Below are 14639 nucleotides of genomic sequence, written 5' to 3'. Positions count from 1 at the left end.
GATCTGTGTGATGATGTCTTGAAGATTATTATACTTTTCAGGTAAATTGCGTATGCGAATGTTAGATCTACGAGATCTATTTTCCAGATCTTCCAGGTGATCCTCTAATTTTTGTATTTGAGCTTGTCGTGAGCTCACTGTAGCTTGTAGTTCTGGGATTTCTTCCACTATTTCATCAACTTTATCTTCAATTGCTGAAGTTCTCTCACCTATATCAGCAATATCTTGTTTCAGCTCCGAAAGAGCCGCTCTCATTTCTTCATGGAACATTTGTTTTATCTGCTTTAATAGAGCCTCATTTGAGGAGGTTGACTTTTGAGAGAAAGTGGGGATATCCCCTGTATCTTCTTCTTGTTCCATCTTTTGGGATAGGTCCAGCAGGGCCTGTTTCTTTTTCTGTTGTGATTTGGACAAACACTCTTTAACAGATTGTGTGCGACTTTTCATCCTCTGACTGTGGGAGGTGATGCAAGGTAGAAAAAAGAGTCTTATACTCTTCACAAATGAAAAATCAACGATTAGATCTTTAGCTTTTTAGCTGTTGTGCTTCAAAATCTTATCGCCCTAGTGGTCGCGTAGCCACCCTGAATGCCTTGATCTGTCAGAGAGCCACCCTTCTTCTCTAGTTTATTTAGACATGCCCGAAAAATTCCTCAATTATGTCATTTAAGCTTTCACTGTACTCATCTGTGCTTGAAAATAAAAGGGGTTTACCATGCGTAGAACAATTCTGATAGGGTGGGGGGGATCAGGGCCTGCAATAGTACCTCTTCTGTATTCCCCGCTGTCCACACCTCGTTAGACAGTAGGATAAGAGGTCAGCGAGAGGAAATAGCCCTTTTCTATATTCGGTCACCCCCTCAGAAGTCTATTAATCAGGAGTTAATCACATAGGAGAAAACATCAAAAGTCTCTATGTTCTAGGTTTTGGTGTGCTTTCAATTAACACTCAGCTCCCCAGGGCAGTTTGTCCTCACAGGACCATCACGGGCAAGGAACTTTGGATATGACCTACCAGCAAATTGGCTGGCAGGAAAGGGATGAGGAGAGAGTGCCAATTTTTACTGCAGATAAATAACAGCAGGCGCCTGTTGGTTATGGCTGAAATAAACTGTTTTAAACTGTTTTCCGGTTCTTCAAGCTGGCTTTTAATGTCTTTTTTCTCCATGAGAGGTTATAGCTTAAGTCTGAACCCAGATTATATATCCAGCTCTGAAACTATTTTTACAGGTGTGCAGACAGATATCGATGTTTTGCAAATTAATATAGCACTTCAGGGTCACACTCCCTGTTTATTTCCAATTATATATAATGTCTCTCACATCACCAGATTATATTTTACAGTTATAGTGCATCTGTCCAGTTAGTGTATGAGTTGCAGGGTGCCAAATCAGTAAAATTGTACCTGTAAAATGGCGGTTCGCGCCAAATTCCGTTTTTTTTCCCTTTGGTCTTCTATTGTGGATTAAGCAGGTCTTGTTGCTCAGATGAAGTTGTTTGCTTGCTTGAACACCTAGTCGTGGCCGGTATTTTGACCTCAGGGATATTTCACTGCTTTCATTGCAACTTTCCGGTCCGGGATAGGCCGCAGCCTGGGACTTTCCTAGTTTTCTCCTGGAACTCAAGTCCGGATCGATTTCCTCCTTCTGAATTTTTGCAAAAAACAAGTAGAATATAGTTGTCCCAGCTGAGGGCACTACCCAGTGCCTAAAGATGTCCTTGGTAGGCTTTTGAGATAACTTTTATGCCAGTTTTTAAGCTTTTTTGGACCAGAGCTCCACACAAACACTGCTGCCTCTATGGCTGGCTAGCTCCGCCTGAACTGATTTTTTTTAACACTTCATTTTAGAAAGGAGCATCTAACTCTGTATCTGCTGTGTGCAGCTGGTATAAAATAAACCTACTGCTTGTTCCAGACTAGGAAAACACTCTGTCTGTCATTGTGCCTAGCTGTCACCTATCTTCCAAACATGCAGTATATGGAGAAGGGCATAAACCCATCAGCTTAAAAAAAGACAAAAAGAGAGTTTTACATAATTAGCATACATCTCATGTCATAGGCTGATCTCCTAGTGCTGGAAGCCCAGCCCCTGCTGTAATCATCACAGCTGGGTTAGGCCAGGAGTTATTAAAGGGACATTAAACAATAGATTTTTCTTTGCATAAATGTTTTGTAGATGATCCATTTATATAGCCCAGTGTTTTTCAACCAGTGTGCCGTGAGAGATCCTCAGGTGTGCCGCGGCAGACTGAGAACAGTGTGACATATTTTTTAAATTTTGCTTGTTTTGATGTGACAGACTCATCAGGCAGACAGGCAGGCATCATTTACAAACATGACATATTGACATTCATTCACAGACAATCATTATGATGTATAATATATGCTGTATTAGGCTACAATGCGTGATTTTGTAAAATTTTGGGATGGTGGTGTGCCGCAGAATTTTTTAATGTAAAAAAGTGTGCCACGACAAAAAAAATGTTGAAAATCACTGATATAGCCCATATAGTTTTTTTTATTTTTTAAATGTATAGTTTTGCTTATTTTTAAATAATATTGCTCTTATTTTCAGACTCCTAACCAAGTTTTAGGAGAATAATGACTTATAACTACTCCAGCTTGCTCCTGTTTGTGTAAAGGGTCTTTTCATATACAGAGGAAGGGGAGGGGGGAGTGTCTACTATTTCTCACTTGCAGTGGGTGTTCCAGTAACCTTTTAAACAGAGCTAAATTGGAAGCTTCTAAGTAAGTTTTTAAAAGGTTTTATACTAGATTTTTATATCAGTATCTGTGCATATTATTCTTTAGTGTCTATTACTTGCACGTATATGAAAATTGGTATATACTGTCCCTTTAAGTCTGCATGCAGAAAATGGAAGTGATCTGTAGCTTTTACTGAAAGGCAATGCACCTTCCTCCAGCTAACGTGCACCAGACATTTTCCCTGAGCAAAGTTCGAGGGGGGACAACTTGCCCCTCCCAGGTGCTCATGGAAGTAAATAATTTATATTTTAGCAAAGTATTTCTTAATGACACAGGCTACAAATAAATTAAATTGCATTGCATTTAAATAATTGTTAAAGGGACAGTCAACACCAAAATTGTTACATTAATACACTTTATAACATTTAAGCCTCTAAAATTCTGCCTTTTTCTAAGCCACTACAGACATCTTCTTATCACATGCTTTTTTATTAACTTTTCACAACAGGAGACTGCTAATCCATGTGAGCCATATAGATAGCATTGTGCTCTCTCCGATGGAGTTGTGGCTGACACTGCACTAATTGACTAAAATAAAAGTCAATAGATAGTAAATAAATAGCTATGTGATCAGAGGGCTGTCAGAAGAGGCTCAGATACAAGGTAATTACAGAGGTTAAAAGTATATTAATAAAACCATGTTGGCTGTGCAAAACTGGGGAATGGGTAATAAAGGGATTATCTATCTTTTATCAATAAAAGAATTTGGGGTATATTTATCATAGTGCGAGCGGACATGATACGATGTAGCGTATCATGTTCGCTGCACATCGATAAATGCCGACAGCATATGCTGTCGCCATTTATCATTGCACCAGCAGTTCTTGTGCACTGCTGGTGCAATGCCGCCCCCTGCAGATTCGTGGCAAATCGGCCGCTAGCAGGGGGTGTCAAACAATCCGATCGTATTTGATCGGGTTGATTTCTGTCCGCGGCCTCAGAGCAGGTGGACATCTTATGGAGCAGCGGTCTTTAGAAGCAAGGGGCATTAAGCTCCATACGGAGCTTGATAAATCGTCCCCTTTGAGTTGACTGTTCCTTTAAGTGGGTTGAATGCTTTAAAGGATGGATGCAGAGTGTTTTAATTAACGGAGCAGTTGTTAATGGAGTCAGTTCTTGGGCTGCCTTGTTTTGATCAACTCATTTATCAGTGATATTGGTAGTGGGCTGCGAGGAACAGGTGTGGTTTTTGCAATAGAGTTGATGTTCCAGGACAGTTGGGTCTAATCAAGGCAAGCATCTAAAGATATAGGTGAGCTATGGAAAAAGTGACATCTTAAAGGGATATAAAACAGTCTGTTTCATTGTTGTAATAAAAAAATCACTAAGCAGGGGCTTTTACTTAAAGGGTCAGGAAACCCCAAATCTTTCTTTAATGATTCAAATAGAACATACAATTTCAAACAACTTTCCAACTTACTTCTATAATCAAATTACCTTAATTCTCTTGTTTTCCATTGCTAAAGGAAAAGCATTGCACTACTAACAGCTAGCTGAGCACATCTAGTTAGCCAATCACAAGAGACAAATATGTGCAGGCACCAATCAGCATTTAGCAACACTAGTGTAAGATATGTGTTTATTATTTTTGAACAAGGGATACCAAGAGAACAAAGCACATTTGAAAATATAAGTGAATTTAAAAGTGTCTTAAAATAGCATGCCCTATCTGAATCATGCAAGTTTAATTTTGAATTTCCTATCCCTTTATTAGAAATTATTGCAATATGTAGTGCTCATCATTTTAAGGAATTTACTTTTAATTTTGTTAACTTTATTTGTGCAGTGTCCATTACTTCCTGTACCAGTCCTACAAGGGGACTGGGGGCTCTACAAGAAGGTTTATCCAGCATGATGTCATCTTCTAAAGTAACATGAGCTTTGGGAGAGCTACCAAATAGTTACACAAAACAGAGGGTATTGGCACAAATCGATTTGCAAATAACCAAAACATTTTTAAATGCAAATTGCAAATGAAAACCCAAAGCTTTTGTGATTAAAGGACTAGAGATCTACATGAAAAAGTCTAATCTAGGGATCAATCACAATCCATGGGGAAAAATATCCAATGATTTTCTACTGAAAAAATCACACAATTTTTGTAGCTAGCATGCTTTTGTTTTCTTGAGGATTGTGATCAACCACGTTTTTTTCTGTTTTTTTTGGTCAATAATAATAATAATGTAGTATACTGTGTTTTTTTATACCATCAAGAAGAATGATCTAAAAGTGAAACAAAAAACAACACTACAGTGCAAGCATAGAAATCACAATTGTATATGTAGCTTGTATTTGTATTAGAACTATTTAAATGGACATAAACATAAAATAAACAGTAAACAGACTAATGTATTCAACATAAAAATTAGTCTGAGAAGGATATGGGGATGTATTTGAAAAAAAAAAATAGTATTTGTTTAAATATAGAAAAAAATAAGTGTAAAGTTTTAGTTACCATAAGCCAATGGGGGTCACCATGTTATAACCTAGGTTTCCAGCGCTGCTAAGGCCAATTAGGGGCAGTTCTAAATAGTCTTTAAAGGGAAACTAAACCCAATTTTTTTCTTTAATGATTGAGATAGATCATGAAATTTTAAGCAACTTTCTAATTTACTCCTATTATCAATTTTTCTTCGCACTCTTGCTATCTTTTTTTTGAAAAAGAATGCATCTAAGCTAAGGAGCGAGACAATTTTTGGTTCATAACACTGGACAGCTCTTGTTTAACGGTGGTTGACATTTAGCAACCCATTCAGCAAGAACAACCCAGGTTGTGAACCAAAAATGGGCCGGCATCTAAACTTACATTCTTGCTTTTCAAATAAAGATAGCAAGGGAATGAAGAAACATTTGATAATAGGAGTAAATTAGAAAGTTGCTTTAAATTGCATGCTCTATCTGAATCATGAAAGAAAAAACTTGGGTTCAGTGTCCCTTTTAAACAATGATTATTTAGACAATACCAGTGTTAAATCTGGAGTCTGGAATTTAACAAGATTGGAAAACCCACAATTTTCAGAATTAAATGACAGAGAAATGGAGCAAAATAAATAAAGTATATTGCAAAGGTATTTTGTTGAATGTCCCTTTAATAAATCTGTAGCTAACATGTACCTTTATTGCTTCCCATTTTGGTTTGTTTGGGTTTTCCTTACTGAGTGGCAGGCACTTGATCAGAAATGAACGATATTGCAAGTTTTCCGAATTAAAAAAATAAATACATCTGAATATGTTAGTTTATTCATGCGTAATTGAGTGGAAATTATTTATTTCCTCCTTTATGGTACATATACTAAAGGAACATTTTCTTCATCACATAGGCAACTCTATTTTGCTTGCTATTTAGGTAAATGACCATGTTACATCATTTCTTCCTGTAACGGTGCACTGCCCATAGCAGGCATTTCCGCACATGGCAATCTGTTTCTGATCAGAAGGTAAAAGAAACTGGCTGCTTAGATTTCACACATACTATACTCAAGCTAGAGCTTTACTGGGTAACAACGTATTATTTGAAACATGATAAGAGAGCACATTTTACAATTCACTACCACTCTCTCTTTGTCCAGTTCTAGTTCCCTTTTTCCCCAACTATCTATTTTATACCTTTCTATCTAGTAAGTTCAGCAAGATTTTTTTTTTATTAGACCTTTTGGGGTTCATTTCCTTTAGTAGGAAGTGCATAACTAATATGTTATACAAGTATATTAAAGGGACATGATACTTAAAGGGACATGAAACTCAAATGTTTTCTTTCATGATTTAGAAAGAGCATGTCATTTTAAAGAACTTTCTAATGTACTTCTATTATCTAATTTGCTTCATTCTCTTGATATCCTTTGCTGAAAAGCATATCTAGATAGGCTCAGTAGCTGCTGATTGGTGGCTGCACATAGATGACTCGTGTGATTGGCTCACCCATGTGCATTGCTATTTCTTCAACAAAGGATATCTAAAGAATTAAGCAAATTAGATAATAGAAGTAAATTGTAATGTTGTTTCCAATTGTATTCTCGACCTGACTCATGAAAGAAATGTTTTGGGTTTAGTGTCACTTTAAACATTTTGGGCTAGATTACAAGTGGAGGACAAAAATGTTGCTGTTGTGTGCTAACATCACTCAAGTGAAATCAGTAGTGCGTTTATTTTTGCACTCATATTACAAGTTGAAAGTAATATATTAGGGCTTGAGCAAAAGTCTAAATCCTTCACATAACAGATTTTTATGGGGGTGCTGAAAAACTCATTTTGGCTATCGCTCAAGCGCTAAGCTGAAGGTCAAATAGTGGAGTTCTTTACTAACTTTTAAAATATGATTTTGCATTGAAATATAATTTTAAAACACTGCATACATTGGTACATACACATGCCTGCACATTAGACATGTGCGATTAATTTCGGATTGATTCGGAAATTCGGAAAATTCTGTAAATTCGGAGATTCGGATCGATTCGAATTTCCGAATTAAAATACTTCCGAATCTACCGAATGAATCCGAATTAGCTGCTGAATCTACCGAATAAATCCGAATTAGCTCGGTAAATTCAGCATTCCCCCATAGGAAACAATGGGGCAGTTTCGGCTGAAAAAAAACCTAACACCTGCAAAAAAGCAGCGTTCAGCTCTTAACGCAGCCCCATTGTTTCCTATGGGGAAACACTAAGTCTAAACCTAACACCCTAACATGAACCCCGAATCTAAACACCCCTAATCTAACACTTATTAACCCCTAATCTGCCGCCCCCGCTATCGCTGATACCTGCATTATACTATTAACCCCTAATCTGCCACTCCGGACACCGCCGCCACCTACATTATCCCTATGAACCCCTAATCTGCTGCCAGCAACATCGCCGACACCTACATAATATTTATTAACCCCTAATCTGCCCCCCAACGTCGCCGCAACCTAACTACATTAATTAACCCCTAATCTGCCGACCAGACCTCGCCGCCACTATAATAAATGTATTAACCCCTAAACCGCCACACTCCCGCCTTGCAAACACTATAATAAATTTTATTAACCCCTAATCTGCCCCCCAACGTTGCCGCAACCTAACTACAAGCATTAACCCCTAATCTGCCGACCGGACACCGCTGCCACCTACATTATAGCTATGAACCCCTAATCTGCTGTCCCTAACATCGCTGACCCATATATTATATTTATTAACCCCTAATCTGCCCCCCCCAACGTCGCCGCAACCTAACTACAAGTATTAACCCCTAATCTGCCGACCGGACATCGCCGCCACTATAATAAATGTATTAACCCCTAAACCGCCGCACTCCCACCTCGCAAACACTATAATAAATTTCATTAACCCCTAATCTGCCCCCCCCCAACGTCGCCATAAGATCAGTTAGGTTAGCAGTAATAAGTTCCATTTTGTCAGGATATAAAAGAAGATGCGAACTATGAAAAACTATATATAGCGTGGCAGCACTAGGTCCCGCCACAGCGCCAGCCGGCTTCTATAAGTAGAAATTGATTCTCAGTAGCCAAGAGATGATAATCCTTGATCCTAAAAAGTACCCAGACACAAATATTGTCAAGGGCAATACGGATGGCTAAAGTTATGACCACCAAACAACTTAATGGGTAACAACTTAGACGGAGCAACATTAGTTAGTGGCCATCTTGGAACGCCGCCCCAGAACTTGTCCCTCCACCATAATTTTAATGAATTTTTATTCAGCCCTGAAAGTAGTTTTATCAATACAGCAACCAGAAATCTATCTTCTACTGACGAGTTCTAAAAAGAACGAAACAGGCTGTCTAGTGAGTGATTTCTGTATTGCTGCAATAATCCTGTTAAAAGCATTGCTGTGTTAAAACAGTATTTGAAACAAAAAAACTGAGAATTTGCATATCTGATTTGCATATCTTACCTAGAATTCTCTTGTGCATTGGTAACATTGTATATGGAGTATTTCTGGGGAAAAGTAAGCGGGGAATCTTGCCTAGATGTGCTAATTTCCTATGCAAATATTTGTACTGATTGTATTTTTTGTAAAACTAACTTTATTTTGGGAGTTTTCCCTTCTGGGGGTCGATCCGATATAAAGCGTCGCCCGCAAAAGCCGGCGACGCCAATAATTGCGCGGATTTGGTATCCTATATACGGCGTAAGCTAGAAGTTACGCGCGTATATTTCTGCCGTCGCCCGCAGTTTTTTGGGCCATAGGCAGGTATACCAAACCCGCGCAGTTTGGTATCCAATATGCAGCGTAAGGACTTACGTGGCGAAAATGGAGAAAACTTACTCCATTTTCACCTCGCCACAAAAAGCAGCCGTAAGAAGCCTTACGCTGACTATTGGAGCCCCGTAACTCCCTAAACTAGCTGCTAAAATAAACCTAACACCTAACGCATGCGCAATGTCTATCTCCCTGTCAACCGCGATCTGCTAAAATAAACCTAACACCTAACGCATGCGCAATGTCTATCTCCCTGTCAACCGCGATCCCCCCCCCCGAAATCCCTATTAAAGTTATTACCCCCTAAAACGCCGCTCCCGGACCCCGCCGCCATCTACATAAACTAACCCCCTACTGTGAGCCCCTAAAACCGCCGCCATCTACCTTATCTATCCCGTAATCTGACCCCTTACACCGCCGCCACCTATATAAAAATGATTAACCCCTAATTTAATCTACCTACCCCGCCGCCAGCTATGTTATCTATATTAACCCTAAGTATATTATAGTTAATATAGTTATTACATTATATATATTAACTATATTAACCCTAATTATATTAGGGTTAATATAGTTACTATAGTATTTATATTAACTATATTAACTCTATCTAACCCTAACACCCCTAACTATATTTATATTAAATTAATCTAATTAATTTATAAACTAAAATATTCCTATTTAAATCTAAATACTTACCTATAAAATAAACCCTAAGATAGCTACAATATAATTAATAATTACATTGTAGCTATGTTAGGGTTAATATTTATTTTACAGGTAAATAGTTAATTATTTTAACTAGGTATAATAGATATTAAATAGTTATTAACTATTTAATATCTACCTAGTTAAAATAATTACCCAATTACCTGTAAAATAAATCCTAACCTAAGTTACAAATACACCTACACTATCAATACATTTAATAAACTACAAACATCTATCTAAAAATACAATTAAATTAACTAAACTAAATTACAAAAAAAAACAAACACTAAATTACAAAAAATAAAAAAAAGATTACAAGATTTTTAAGCTAATTACACCTATTCTAAGCCCCCTAATAAAATAATAAACCCCCAAAATAACAAAAATTCCCTGCCCTATTCTAAATTAAACAAATTTCAAAGCTCTTTACCTTACCAGCCCTTAAAAGGGCCTTTTGTGGGGCATGCCCCAAAGAATTCAGCTCTTTTGCATTCAACAAATACAATCCCCCCCCCCATTACAACCCACCACCCACATACCCCTATTCTAAACCCACCCAAACCCCCCTTAAAAAATCCTAACACTACCCCCCTGAAGATCTCCCTACCTTGTCTTCACCACACCGGGCCGAACTCCTGATCCGATCCGGGCGATGTCGTCCTCCAAGCGGCAAAGAAGAAATCTTCCTCCGGCGATGTCATCCTCCAAGCGGCAAAGAAGAATTCTTCCTCCGGCGACGTCTTCCTCCAAGCGGCAGCAAAGTCTTCATTCTTCCGGCGGCATCTTCAATCTTCTTTCTTCGCTCCGCCGCCGCGGAGCATCCATCCCGGCCGATTGCTAAACTTGGAATGAGGTACCTTTAAATGACGTCATCCAAGATGGCGTCCGCCGAATTCCGATTGGCTGATAGGATTCTATCAGCCAATCGGAATTAAGTTAAAAAAATCTGATTGGCTGATTGAATCAGCCAATCAGATTCAAGTTCAATCCGATTGGCTGATCCAATCAGCCAATCAGATTGAGCTCGCATTCTATTGGCTGTTCCGATCAGCCAATAGAATGCAAGCTCAATCTGATTGGCTGATTGGATCAGCCAATCGGATTGAACTTGAATCTGATTGGCTGATTCAATCAGCCAATCAGATTTTTTTAACTTAATTCCGATTGGCTGATAGAATCCTATCAGCCAATCGGAATTCGGCGGACGCCATCTTGGATGACGTCATTTAAAGGTACCTCATTCCAAGTTTAGCAATCGGCCGGGATGGATGCTCCGCGGCGGCGGAGCGAAGAAAGAAGATTGAAGATGCCGCCGGAAGAATGAAGACTTTGCTGCCGCTTGGAGGAAGACGTCGCCGGAGGAAGAATTCTTCTTTGCCGCTTGGAGGATGACATCGCCGGAGGAAGATTTCTTCTTTGCCGCTTGGAGGACGACATCGCCCGGATCGGATCAGGAGTTCGGCCCGGTGTGGTGAAGACAAGGTAGGGAGATCTTCAGGGGGGTAGTGTTAGGATTTTTTAAGGGGGGTTTGGGTGGGTTTAGAATAGGGGTATGTGGGTGGTGGGTTGTAATGGGGGGGGGGGGATTGTATTTGTTGAATGCAAAAGAGCTGAATTCTTTGGGGCATGCCCCACAAAAGGCCCTTTTAAGGGCTGGTAAGGTAAAGAGCTTTGAAATTTGTTTAATTTAGAATAGGGCAGGGAATTTTTGTTATTTTGGGGGTTTATTATTTTATTAGGGGGCTTAGAATAGGTGTAATTAGCTTAAAAATCTTGTAATCTTTTTTTTATTTTTTGTAATTTAGTGTTTGTTTTTTTTTGTAATTTAGTTTAGTTAATTTAATTGTATTTTTAGATAGATGTTTGTAGTTTATTAAATTTATTGATAGTGTAGGTGTATTTGTAACTTAGGTTAGGATTTATTTTACAGGTAATTGGGTAATTATTTTAACTAGGTAGATATTAAATAGTTAATAACTATTTAATATCTATTATACCTAGTTAAAATAATTAACTATTTACCTGTAAAATAAATATTAACCCTAACATAGCTACAATGTAATTATTAATTATATTGTAGCTATCTTAGGGTTTATTTTATAGGTAAGTATTTAGATTTAAATAGGAATATTTTAGTTTATAAATTAATTAGATTAATTTAATATAAATATAGTTAGGGGTGTTAGGGTTAGATAGAGTTAATATAGTTAATATAAATACTATAGTAACTATATTAACCCTAATATAATTAGGGTTAATATAGTTAATATATATATAATGTAATAACTATATTAACTATAATATACTTAGGGTTAATATAGATAATATAGCTGGCGGCGGGGTAGGTAGATTAAATTAGGGGTTAATCATTTTAATAGAGATGGCGGCGGTGTAAGAGGCTTACATTAGGGGTTAATAATTTTAATATAGATGGCGGCGGTGTTAGGGGCTCACTTTAGGGGGTTATAGATATAATATAGCTGGCGGCGGGGTACGGGAGCGGCGGTTTAGGGGTTAATAACTTTATTAGGTTGCGGCGGGGTAAAGGAGCGGCGGTTTAGGGGTTAATAGCTTTTTTATTGTTAGGCTAGTGAGGGGGGATAGCGGATAGAGGGTTAGACAGTGCGGGCTATGTTAGGGAGGCGTGTTAGACTTGTCGGGCTATGTTAGGGAGGCGTGTTAGACAGTGCGGGCTATGTTAGGGAGGCGTGTTAGACAGTGCGGGTGTTTTAAACTTTAGTCAGGTTTTATAGGCGCCGGCAGATTCTAACGTGCCGCAAGTCACTGGCGACGCCAGAAATTTGTACTTACGCAGATTTCTGGACATCGCTGGTTTGTCAGACTTACGGCACGTTAGCATCTGACGGCGACTTATATGGGATGGCTCGAGTTGCGAGCTGAAACTGCGGGCGACGCCGGTCTCCTCGCTTGCGCCGCAAACTGCGATCTATATCGGATCGCGCCCCTGGTCAGTGAGCAGTAGAGTGTCAGGACTCGGTTCTGTATCATCATACACTTCCTGCTATTATCACTTCAAATTTAAAAAGCTTTTATTTACCTTTTTATGCAAAAAAAAGTTTTCAAAATGTTTATAATTCGAGTAATATGTCCCTTGAAAGGGATAATAAAGTCAGAATAAAACTCACAATTCAGATAGAGGAAATAATTAAGAATGAATAATCTAGAATTGATCTCATGGACAGGGCTAAATTTCAACAACAGATATAAAGTGAAAGACATAGATGTGATAGTCGAAGTAAATTGGAAAATGTATGAAACTTTAATTTTGACTTTCATGTCCCTTTAATTTCCGTTTAATTTAAAGGCACATGAAATGTATTGCTTTTTTCATGATTCAGATACAGCATACAATTTTAAGCAACTTTGTAATTATTTTGATTTCCTTTGTTGAAGGAGCAGCAGGGCACTACTGGACGCTGTCTAAACACATCAGGTGAGCCAATGACAAGAGGCATATATGTGACGCAACCATTCAGCAGCTGGCTATAAATAGTGCATTGCTGCTCTTGAGCCTGCCTAGGTATATTTTGTTAAAAAAGGATACCAAGAGAACAAAGTAAATTATATAAAACAAGTAAATTGTAAATTTGTTTAAAATTGGATGCAATAGATGAGTCAAAAAAGGTTAATTTTGATTTTACTGTTTCTGTAAACAGTTTTTACTTGCCTTATACTTTTTTTTTCAGGGAAAAAATATTTTGACATGTTTAAAACTGCCCCTTCATGAGTCTCCTTAGAAATTTTAACCCCTTAAGGACCGGGCATTTCAGACTAAAACTTCCCCAAAAGATCTGAGTATTTTTGCCATTACTCCATTTAAAAAAGAGAGTCTTTTTTAATTTACCTATCAAAACTATATATATTTATTTAGTAGACAACCCAAAGTATTGATCTAGGCCCCTTCTGGTATATTTCATGCCACCATTTCACCGCCAAATGCGATCAAATAAAATAAAAAAGTTAACTTTTTTTTTTACAAACTTTGGGTTTCTCACTGAAATTATTTACAAACAGCTTGTGCAATCATGGCACAAATGGTTGTAAATGCTTCTATGGGATCCTCTTTGTTCAGAAATAGCAGACATGCTTTGTCATTGATTTTTTGGTATTTAGAAGGCCGCTAATTGGAGCTGCGCACCACACGTTTATTATTCCCAGCCGTGAAGGGATTAATCAGGTATCTTGTAAGGTTAATTTTAGCTTTAGTGTAGAGATTACCCTCCCACCGGTCACTTCCCACACCCTGATCCCTCTCAAACAGCTCTCTCCCCCCCCCCCGCCATGGTAACCCACATCTTAAGTACTGGCAGATAGTCTGCAAGTATGCAGTTTTAAACCATTTATTTTTTATTTTTATTATTGTCCTTAGTGTAGGATTACCCCCTTACCTTCCCACCTCTCTGATCCCTCCCAAAAAGCTCTCTAACCCTCCCCCTTCTAACCAATTTCCTCTATCTTAGGTACTGGCAGCTGTCTGCCAGTACCTAGTTTTCTATTATTTAAAAAAAAAATAATAATTAAAAAAAAAAAAAAAAATCTGTAGTGTAGATGCCAACTCCCTCCCCCTCCCTCATTTACCCCCTCCCCAGCCTTGATCCTTTCCCTACTCTCTATTGGTTCCCTCCACAGAGGATCCCCCTCTACCTCCTTCTCCCTCATCCCTCTCCCTCCTTCCCCCTCCCTGCCACTCTCAGATAATTATTTTTCTGTAGTGTAGTGGTACACCCCCTCCAGCGATGGGCTGCCCACCCGCCTTCCTCCTAACCCTCCCACACCACCAACGATCGGCATCACCGCTGTCTGATGCAGAGAGGGCCACAGAGTGGGGCATGCAGAATAGCACGAAATCGCTACTTTTAGTGAGATCACGGCAGAGAGAGGCCCAGGACAGCAGCATCATACAGGGGTTAAGTACCAAGTAGTACATTGTCCCTTT

The sequence above is a fragment of the Bombina bombina genome, chromosome 4 (genome assembly GCF_027579735.1).
Source record: "Bombina bombina isolate aBomBom1 chromosome 4, aBomBom1.pri, whole genome shotgun sequence".
Lineage (NCBI taxonomy): Eukaryota > Metazoa > Chordata > Amphibia > Anura > Bombinatoridae > Bombina > Bombina bombina.
The sequence above is the reverse complement of the archived record's forward strand: the minus strand, read 5'-3'. Positions refer to the sequence as shown.